Raw genomic sequence first — 11,530 nt, 5'->3', positions numbered from 1 at the left:
TCTCTACTGTGTTGGTATTATATTATAAATAAAATATTTAGTTCTGCAAAAGTGAGACAGTCTGTCATTTAAACATCTTTGTCATTCCTCCAATTAGTTCCTGCAGTCTAGTGTACAAATAAAGTATCAATGTTCTGTAATGAAAATGTGATAAACTTTAAATTATTACAAAGCAAGTACTATCTGTAGACATCATCAATTTAGATCAGAATGGCCTTTAGTAAATGACAGACTGACAGATTTCCAGAATATTTATTTTTTCTAACAAAATGTAGGTATCAGAACATACAAAAACTATCAAAAATATAAACATATAGTATTGCTGTAACATCAGAAATATATCCATTGTGCAAATCACTTGACTTGGGAGGGTCATCATATTACCAAGCTGAGAAAAACAGGCAAGTTTTCCTTTGCCCAGGAACAGCCCACAAACTCGTGCTGTGGGACTCCTCATGTTTTCTCAAGTAAACTAAAAATTAGTCTCATTATTTTGGTTGGTGCCTAAAGGTCTGATAGGCTTCATCCTTAGGGAATGGAGGACAGCAACAGCCATCCCACTATGCAAAGGGGGACCAACAACAGTCCCAGGGACCCATAAGTTTGACTAGTCTTATATGCAAGGCAGTGGAAAGCATTATTGTGGACCTGATAAACAAAGATATAGGAAATCTTCAAACAATGGACCTGTCCCAGTTCAGTTTTGTCAAGGTCAGGTCATGCCTACTAAACCTGGTGGACATCTTTGAGAAGGTCATTAGAGCCATGGATGAGGGAAAATGGTGCATACTGCCTATCTTGACCTGGCAAAGGCATTTAACACAATATCTTACTTGGGTATTACAGACAAACTCACAAATTCAGGCATAAATCTCTGTGCTACCCAATGTATAGCCAAATTATTCATGCATAGGACACATGAAGTTAGGGTTGGGGAATCCACCTCAAACAAGAGGCCTGTTACTACTGGTGTCCCACAGGGCTCAGTACTGGGACCTCTCCTGTTTGGAATATACTTTTCTGAAGCCAAAGCAAATGTACAGGGCCTTTGACTGATGACTGCAAACTGGATGCAATCACTGTCACTGAATCCCTGAGAGATGTTGATATCCTCCAGGAGGGTCTGACACAGACAAATAACTGGTGCCAGAGCCATGGCTAAAACTCATTGCAAAAAAAGGGAATAAAAAATATCCTTTGTGAAGATGACTAACCCTGCAAATTACAACAATGATAACACTCCCCTAATAGTAGACCCAGTGGTAAGGGACTTGGGAAGTCAGGTTGACAGTAACCTGAACTTTGATCACCATGTGTTTATGGTGGTGAGAAAATCCTTCTATATGGCACAACTTAGAAGTAAGGGCACAACATCCAGATCTAAGGAGACCATAGTCACACTATACTCAGCCCACATTAAACCAATAATTGAGTACAATGCACCCTTTGGCATGTACCTGACCAGGCATTTGCAACAGCTGGAGCAGCCACAGAGGTTGTTCACTAAAACAATAAAGGGTGTAAATGACATGTCCTATGCAAATCACTTCAAAGCTCTGTCCCTGTACTTAGTCTCCTACAGACTACTGAGGGACGATCTGTGCCTAACCTTCAAGGCATTATCCGATCCAAACCTGATGGATCTGCTAAACATTAGCAAAACAAACTGCACCAGAATTGCCCAATCTAAGGATATAACCTTCATCTGTGACATAAACAATACATGTTGGAGGGACAGATATGTGTCTCGGAGATCACCCCCTCTCTGGAACAGACTTCCCATTTGTGTAAAGCAGAGTTTTTCTTGAGTCTATTCAAGTGTAATTTGGACCAATGAATGGGAAATCGCAAATTCACTACATGTTTGTCACCTGTGTCCCTTATGGAGAAGGGCAGCTTGTAAAGGCCCTAAGGCACAGGCATATACCAAAGCCTTTCTAGACCATGGGCATTAATAAATGGGAAAATTGCAGTGTGAATGGCTATGCTTAAAAGGCTCAAGAGTGTTAGCTTAGTAAACTCCTATGGTCCTATGACTACAAATAAGAATGGGACATTGTTAAACTGAATAGCATCATATGACCCAGTTCAATTTTTACCATTATGGTCTGGCACAATGCCTAGAATACCACTGCCATTTACTTATCTACTGATCAACCTATTGATCCCACAACCTTCACTCACGAATGACACCCCAATATGTTAAACTCCTGCACTTGAAGTAGCTGCTCAGAGTGGTCCAGTCTTTCCCAAGTGACACCATGACCTCTGATTTGGAGTGGCCAGTTTCCAACTCATCTACTTCCCACCCAGTAGTAAACCATTCCATTGCCCACTGGAGATTACAGTCCCATGAGGCTAGAAGGACATTGGTTGCAAACAACAAAGATGCACCTCTCACATCCATATCCTGAATGCTCTCTAAACTGGCTTTTGCACCAACACTTTTGAGATTTACTGCATATATATACAGAAAATATATCCTATATAAAACATGTATTTATTTTTTTACACAAAATTAAGTGCATGTTTATAATAGCTGTGTATGTGAGCTTACTGTTGTAATGCATAATTACTTCCACAGTCGTAGCTTACTATATGCTCTAGCTCTGTTAGTAATATTCTTTTCCGCAGCATCTGCTTTCAGTCACTTCCTCCTTAGCAACACCACTTTCCTAAACCTTGTTCCAGATTCCACTGCATGCTTAGCATATGTGCATTGTCTGATATTCAGAGTTCAAAAATACCTGAATATCACTTGCTTCAATATCAAACTGCTGGATTGGAGAAGATGGAGATAAAGAGATGGAGCATGTATAGATGGACTCTGTACCATTTATTGATTTGCATTGAGTTGAGCCTTTGATTCAAGCACAAAATGGAAAATGTTTTCATTATTTATTTTAAAAATTATATCAGGGTATAAGTGGTATTTGCTTTCTTTACTTTTATCTTTAGGACAATGAGCTGTGCTTCTCAGCTTCCTTTGGAGTTTTCCCTCTAAGCAGGGTAACATGTCATTTAATTTGCATTTTCCTTGATGCTTCCCACTTAAAATAGTTATAATTTGTAGCTTATTTGTGATTTTCTCACCAACTCTTCTGAACATCTCCACTGGAAACTTTCCTGAAATATATATATATTTTTTTTAAATATTAGGCTCATATATCATAAGTGCCTAGTGAAATGAGTACTGCTGGGTTTGGTAAATTGAACTACACCATTATACAGTATAGGTGCAGTAAGCAAAGGCCTCAATTCCAAAAGACTTGCTCTCAGTGTTAAGTGGCCACTTATACTTAGAGCAGGTGTTTTAGAATCTGATCCCTGTAATAAACCTGTTAATAGATAAGCCTTACATTGAATTAAGTCACTTATACTGAGAGCACATCTTTCAGAATCAGGGCAGACTTACACTAAGAGCAGCTCTTAGAATCTGTCCCAAACACTGCAACAACCTAGGTCTAGTGAATAATGCTTGTTAGAAGCAGAAAATATATTATTGTAATCTCTTGAATTCATTTGAAAAGGAAAGTGGACTGTTAGCCTTTTTTGTTTTATACACAAGAAGTGATTACTGCAAAACCTTATAAACTTGAACACCTAATAGGAAGTCCAAAACAATAAAGCCTTAAAGCAACACTCTACTGTTCAGCAATGGCTATATAATTAGAGCAACTAAAGCTAAGTGTAAGTCTATCAACTATCTACTTGCTCTGAAAAAAAAAATGTAAATAGGCAAAGATCCTAAAATAACAAGTACCAGATATCTGGCGACTTAATATTTAAACCTAATTGTAACAAAAGGTGTCATATGTACATATTTTAAAAATGCAGTGTGTCTTATACATTCCATTCTGAGTCCCAGTAGGAAACAAGGCAAGGAATGCTTCCTCCCAAACTCCAGTAATTGATTGCATGTTAAAAGGAGGAATCATACTTACTATGTAAAGTAACCACATCTGTCCAGAGTAACATCATCGCCTTTTCTCTGTCATTAGCCTAGTAAAATTCGTTATACCATAACATCAGAAAATTCTGTTAGGCCTCACTGGTATTCAAGAAATATAGAAATAAAGACCCTTATAGGAACAACATTTTTGAAAGACAATCAAAGAAACCAGAAGTAAAGTGTCTGCCTCAGATAACTGTCACAACAATGAATAAGGAAGTAATGTACCCTTCTGGGATAACTGCCTTAAAAAGGAATAAGGAAGTAATGCATCAGTGTGGGATAACTACTATGACAACGAATAAGGAAGTAATGTATCCTTCTGGGATAACTGCCTTAAAAAGGAATAAGGAAGTAATGCATCTGTGTGGGATAACTACTATGACAACGAATAAGGAAGTAATGTATCAGTTTAGGACAATTGCTATGAAAACATGTAAGGAAGTAAGGTATCAGTCTGGGATAACTGCTATGACAATCAATCAGGAAGTATGTATCCGTTTGGCATAACTGCTATAACAATGAAAAAGGAAGTAACGTATCGGCCTGGGATAACTGCTATGACAATGAATAAGGCAGTAATGTATCGGTCTGGGATCACTGCCATAGCAATGAATAAGGAAGTAATGTAACCATCTGCAATAACTGCTATGACAATGAATAAGGAAGTAATGTGTCTGCTGGGATAACTGCCATAACAGTGAATAAGAAAGTAGTGTATCAGTCTGAGATTACTTCCTTATTCCTTGTTATGGCAGTTATGTATCCACCTGGGATTACTTCCTTATTCATTGTTATGCCAGTTATGTATTCATCTGGGATAACTGTTGTGACAGTGAATAAAAAATAATGTATCCATCTAAGACACAACAATGAATAAGGAAGTAATGTATCCATCTGGGACAACTGGCATAACAATGAATAAGGAAGTAATGTATCCATCTGGGACAATTGGCATAACAATGAATAAGGAAGTAATGTATCCATCTGGGACAATTGGCATAACAATGAATAAGGAAGTAATGTATCCATCTGGGACAATTGGCATAACAATGAATAAGGAAGTAATGTATCCATCTGGATTAACTTCTGTGACAGTGAATAAAGAAGTAATGTATCTCTCTAAGATAACGGCTACAACAATGAATAAGGAAGTAATGTATCCATCTGGGATAACTGCAATGACAAAAATAAGGAAGTAATGTATCTGTCTGGTATAACTGCCATAACAAGGAATAAGGAAGTAATGTACATATCTGGGACAACTGCTGTGACAATGAATAAGGAAGTAATGTATCCATCTGGGATAACTGCTGTGACAGTGAAGAAGGAAGTAATGTATCCATCTGGGATAACTGCTATGACAAAGTAATGTATCAGTCTAGGATAACTGCTATGACAATGAATAAGGAAGTAATGTATCCATCTGGGATAACTGCTGTGACAGTGAATAAGGAAGTAATGTATCCATCTCAAACAACTGCTATGACAATGACTAAGGAAGTAATGTATCCATCTGGGATAACTGCTGTGACAGTGAATAAGGAAGTAATGTATCCATCTGGAACAACTGCTATGACAATGAATAAGGAAGTAATGTATCCATCCGGGATAACTGTTGTGACAGTGAATAAGGAAGTAATGTATCCATCTCAAACAACTGCTATGACAATGAATAAGGAAGTAATGTATCCATCTGGGATAACTGCTGTGACAGTGAATAAGGAAGTAATGTATCCATCTGGGATAACTGCTATGGCAATGACTAAGGAAGTAATGTATCCATCCGGGATAACTGCTATGACAATGAATAAGGAAGTAATGTATCCATCTGGGACAATTGGCATAACAATGAATAAGGAAGTAATGTATCCATCTGGGACAATTGGCATAACAATGAATAAGGAAGTAATGTATCCATCTGGATTAACTTCTGTGACAGTGAATAAAGAAGTAATGTATCTCTCTAAGATAACGGCTACAACAATGAATAAGGAAGTAATGTATCCATCTGGGATAACTGCAATGACAAAAATAAGGAAGTAATGTATCTGTCTGGTATAACTGCCATAACAAGGAATAAGGAAGTAATGTACATATCTGGGACAACTGCTGTGACAATGAATAAGGAAGTAATGTATCTGTCTGGGATAACTGCTGTGACAATGAATAAGGAAGTAATGTATCCATCTGGGATAACTGCTATGACAAAGTAATGTATCAGTCTAGGATAACTGCTATGACAATGAATAAGGAAGTAATGTATCCATCTGGGATAACTGCTGTGACAGTGAATAAGGAAGTAATGTATCCATCTCAAACAACTGCTATGACAATGACTAAGGAAGTAATGTATCCATCTGGGATAACTGCTGTGACAGTGAATAAGGAAGTAATGTATCCATCTGGAACAACTGCTATGACAATGAATAAGGAAGTAATGTATCCATCCGGGATAACTGTTGTGACAGTGAATAAGGAAGTAATGTATCCATCTCAAACAACTGCTATGACAATGAATAAGGAAGTAATGTATCCATCTGGGATAACTGCTGTGACAGTGAATAAGGAAGTAATGTATCCATCTGGGATAACTGCTATGGCAATGACTAAGGAAGTAATGTATCCATCCGGGATAACTGCTATGACAATGAATAAGGAAGTAATGTATCCATCTGGGATAACTGCTGTGACAGTGAATTAGGAAGTAATGTATCCATCTGGAACAACTGCTATGACAATGACTAAGGAAGTAATGTATCCGTCTGGGATAACTGCTGTGGCAGTGAATAAGGAAATAATGTATCCATCTGGAACAACTGCTATGACAATGACTAAGGAAGTAATGCATCCATCTGGGATAACTACTGTGATAGTGAATAAGGAAGTAATGTATACATCCTGGATAACTGCTATGGCAATGAATACAGAAGTAATGTTTCAGTCTAGGATCGCTGCTGTGAAAGTTTAGCTAGGAAACATAAAACAATTACTTAGCAGCTATCATCAAAGACATCAGTCCCTTCTCATCAGGAAGTGTCTTTGTATGTAAAGGTATTATTTCTTTAATGGAGATTTTTATTCATTCATTCATTTATTCATTCATACACTCTCTGATACTTCCTTTATCCAGTTGAGAGTTCTAAGGAAGGAGGAGTCCGTTCAAGCACTCTGTGTGCTAAAAATGTAGAGAAAAACTTTCAGCATGATACCAGTCTATTACAACACAGACCCACACAGACTCTCTCACACACACACACACACACACACACACACCTATTTATGAGCACTTCGGTGGATCAGTAAGTATTCATCCATTGAATATTTTTGCAAAGTAGGAGGAAACAAAAGTGCTTACTGAAAACCTATATTGACAGAGGGATGCCATGCAGATTCCACACAAAACTAAGCTAGGCATGGGAAATAGTAAATATTAAACACTGAAATCACACCAAAAGGGAAATGAAATAGACAGTCAAGCACTATCAGGCAGTAATACTAATCATCAAACAACTGTGCTAGCCATGCCCTATTTTTATGCCTCCAGACAACACAGTATATACTGAACAGTCATTTACTTTTCAATCACAATATTTAAAGTCTTGGGCTTTATTATAACATAATTAGCAGGGGCATATCCAGAACATTTAGAATTGTACACTAGCTTCAAGAATGTAGCCCCTCACCCACAAGTGTAATCCCCATCATGGACACAGCATGTATGAGCAATAATGCAAAAATAAAAGCCTAAACAAAATAATAATTTATTTATTTATTTATTTTTTATTTTATATTTGTTGACCGGGCTAGTCCAGCTGGATAATTTCCATTTTCAGTGGAGGCCCGGGGAGAAAAGCTCCACAATTAAAACAAGGTTAAACATTTAAGCAACAATGCATACATGTTAGTGTAGTAGAAAATACAGCGAAAAAAAACAGGTAAAAAACAAATAGCCTAAGTTATATATTCATATTTTTTTTTTTTTTTTTTTTTTAGAACAGTACAGTAATTTAGTCATTTGAAATAGCAGGGAAAGATAGTGATTTTTACGTAGGGAGGTATGGCTGAAGAGCGAAGAAGTCATTTAGTCTGGATTGGTACAGGAGCAGAGCCAGAAGTTGTTAAGATGTAATAGAAGTTGTTTTGAAAAGTTGAAAGGAGTCTAGTGAGGTAATGTGTGGGGAGGTTATTCCATATTTTCCCTATGGAGTTTGAAAATAGACAGTTACCTGCTGAATTTGTAATTCTAGTTGTGGTGACTTGTATCTTTTCGCAGATCGCAACTGTTTCAAGTTTTTGTAGGGAGTAAGGAGGTTACTGAGAGCTGGTGTTTTTGTTGGTTGATAAAGAATGTTATGTGTAATTAAGAGTTGTTGATAGATAAGCTTGTTAGGTAGTTCTAACCATTGTAATTGTTTTAAGTTATTACAGTGGTGAGTTCTGTACTGGGATGCTGTGGCAAAACGGGCTATATTATGATAGGATGTAGTTAGTTTATTCAGGTTACCTTTAGAGAGATTGGTGTAAATAGAGGAAGCATACAGTAGGGTGGAGATAAGATGTGATTGAGCTAAGGTGGTCCGTGCTTCTGGAGTAAGGAAGGGTTTTATTCTGTACAGTGAACCTATCATTTTATTTACTGCTTTTATAGTGTTATTGATATGACAATCATAGTTAAGATTATTATCAATAGTAACACCAAGCAGTTTGGTAGTAGAGTCTGGGGAGATAAGAGAATTGTCAGCTGCAGTAATAGTAAAATTTAGTTGAGGAGATATGTGGGTAGGTGAGAATAGTAATAGTTTTGTTTTCTTGGAGTTGAGAAGGAGACATCTTTTTGAGAACCATTGTTCAACGGTTGAAAAGGTAGATTGTGTGAGTGACTGGAGTTCAGATTGGGTGGGAGCTGTACAGATGATGGTAGAATCATCTGCATATTGTATGCAGGTAGTGTTATGGATAGATGATTGAAGATCATTAATAAAGATAGAGAATAAGAGTGGGCCTAATATTGATCCTTGAGGTACTCCTAAGGAGATAGGTAGTAGAGCAGATAGAGAATTTTTCCAGAGTACTGCTTGTTGTCGGTTTTCAAGGTAGGATGAGAACCACGTTAAGGAGGAAAAATCCAAGGCAAGTGAGTTTAGTATGTGTAGGAGAAGTTTATGGTTGACCATGTCGAAGGCTTTTGACAGGTCTAGGAAAAGAGAAGCAGTTAGTTTGTTATTATTACGGTTACAGTTTATTGTGTTAGTAAAGGAAAGTAGTGCAGTGGTCGTACTATGTGAGGGTCTAAATCCATGTTGAGTGTTTGCTAGTAGGTTATTTTGAAGGAGATGGTTAAGTAGTTGTTTGTGTATACATTTTCCATGATTTTAGCTAGTGGAGATAATAGTGCTATTGGGCGGTAGTTAGAGAGGTCAGTGGATTTGCCTCCTTTATGTAAGGGTATGATGTGTGATATCTTCCAGATTGCTGGAAAATCACTTTCTTTTATGGATCTGTTTATTAGGATCGAAACAGGGTAGGCTATAGCTTTGCTGCTACCTGAAGGAATTCAGCAGGAAGCTTATCTGCTGAGGGGTAGTGGGTTTAAGTTTTGTAAGAGATTGTATGTAGGAGGTGGGTATGGGTTGAAGTTGAAGGAAGGAATGACGTTGTTGGTGTTACTTAAGATCAGTTGGGAAGCATCAGGGGATAAATGGCTTGCTAGTGTTTGTATGGAAGTAGTAAAGAAGCTATTGAAGTTATTGGCTATTAAAGAGGGATTATCAGGGTCTAGATTCTGTGGGTTAGGTGTTACTATTTTACCTGGGGTAAGTAGATGATTGATAGTAGACCAGAACCTTTTGGTTCTTTTTGTGGATTGCTGAAGTTCTACATAGTAGTTCTTTTTGTCTGAAATAATAGCATTTTTGGTTTTGTTTCTCAGCTCTCTAAAGGTTTGATAGTCTATTGGGTTTCTAGAGGAGCACCATTTCTTCCAAGATTTATTTTTAAGCCTGATTTTTTGTTTAGTATTAGAGGTAAGCCAGGGTGCTGTTCTGGTCTTTATTCTAATGGTATGACTTGGGGCATGGTGGTTTAGGATTGTAAGGAATGCTGAGTTGAAATATTCTATGGCTTTGTTGAGAGAGAGGTGCTTTAGAGGGGTCCAATTGTACTGTGAGAGTTCTGTTTGAAATCTTTGGGGATTAAATTGTTTCTTTGAATATAGTGTTCTATGTGAGGTAGGTAAGTTTTGATGAGTTTTAGCTCTAATGACATATGTGAGGGAGTGATCGCTAAGGTCATCAGGAAGGATGCCAGTTTTGTAGCTTTGTGAGGGGGGCTTGTAAGAACCCAGTCTAAGGTGGTTTCGTTTTGCTTGTTTTATTTATTCTAGTGGCACTATCAATTAGTTGTTTGAAACCAAAAGGTTTAAATGGGAAGTAGGGTTAGCATTGTTACAAGATTTCCAGTCAATGTTAAAGTCTCCAAGAACTAGTGTTTCTTGGGGAGCTAATTTGAGAGTTGTTCAAGAAGTTGTTCTAATGTGGGGATATTATTTCCTGGAGGCAGATAAGCACAAATGATGTTTATTGATTTAGTAGTATTAATTTGAACTCTAGAGCAGATTATTTCGACATTATTGTTTTGGGTAAGAGCAAGGTCAAGAAGAGTAAGCTTCAGGTTAGATTTATATAGGATAGCTACTCCACCTCCTTTCTTGGAGGTGCGATCAAGTCTAACAATGTTATATCCAGGTGGGGTAATTTCAATATCTTTAATAGATGGTTTTAGCCAGGTTTCTGATAAGCATAGAATGTCAAAGTTGTGTACTTCTAGTAGGGCGTGTATTTGACTAACTTTATTACAGATACTGCGTATATTTAGGTGGGCCAAGGATAGTATGTTTGTAGTTATAGTTGATGGAGGAAGGAGAGCTTTTATATGGTGACTGTGTGTTTCAGTAGTTGTAGGTTGCGGGCCTGGATTGGGGTGTATGTCACCGTCCTGAAGTAGATGGAGTAGTAGACCATAGTTTTTGGATATGTGTTTTAGAGATGTGTCAAATACTTTCTTTGATTTAGTTTTAGTAGTTTACAATGAAATAGTCTATGGTATTTGGGAAGTAGATATATGGTTTGTGATGAGGTAGGTAAATAGGATGAAGGTAGGTATGTTGTAGGTGTACTAGTATGTTTTGAGGGAAGTGAGAGAAATAGTTAAGGAGTGTTCATAGGAGGTTAAGAAGTAGGTAGTAATGAGAAGGAATAATAGTAAGAAGGTGATAGGTAGTTTAAGTTGTGAGTGGAGGATAGTTGTAGACATGATAAGATAGTTGTATGTGAAGTAGGGTTTCCTGATATGTTGTAGAGGGGTGTGTGGTGGGAGTAGGGGGTAGAGTGGAAGGGGCTGTAATGGTATAGGACTTTAGTGAGATAGTGGTGGGTTGGTTAAAGTGGTATGTAGGTGTGACTAAGTGAAGGAAGTTACACAATCTTTGAGACTGTGAACTGGATAGGATAGCAGTAGTAGGAGGTGTGGCTTGTAGAAATATAAATGTAGGACCCCTGGGGGTGGGTGGGATATGGG

Source organism: Protopterus annectens, chromosome 2.part0 (genome assembly GCF_019279795.1).
Source record: "Protopterus annectens isolate FY-2018-M chromosome 2.part0, PAN1.0, whole genome shotgun sequence".
NCBI classification, from domain to species: Eukaryota; Metazoa; Chordata; order Ceratodontiformes; family Protopteridae; genus Protopterus; species Protopterus annectens.
The sequence above is the reverse complement of the archived record's forward strand: the minus strand, read 5'-3'. Positions refer to the sequence as shown.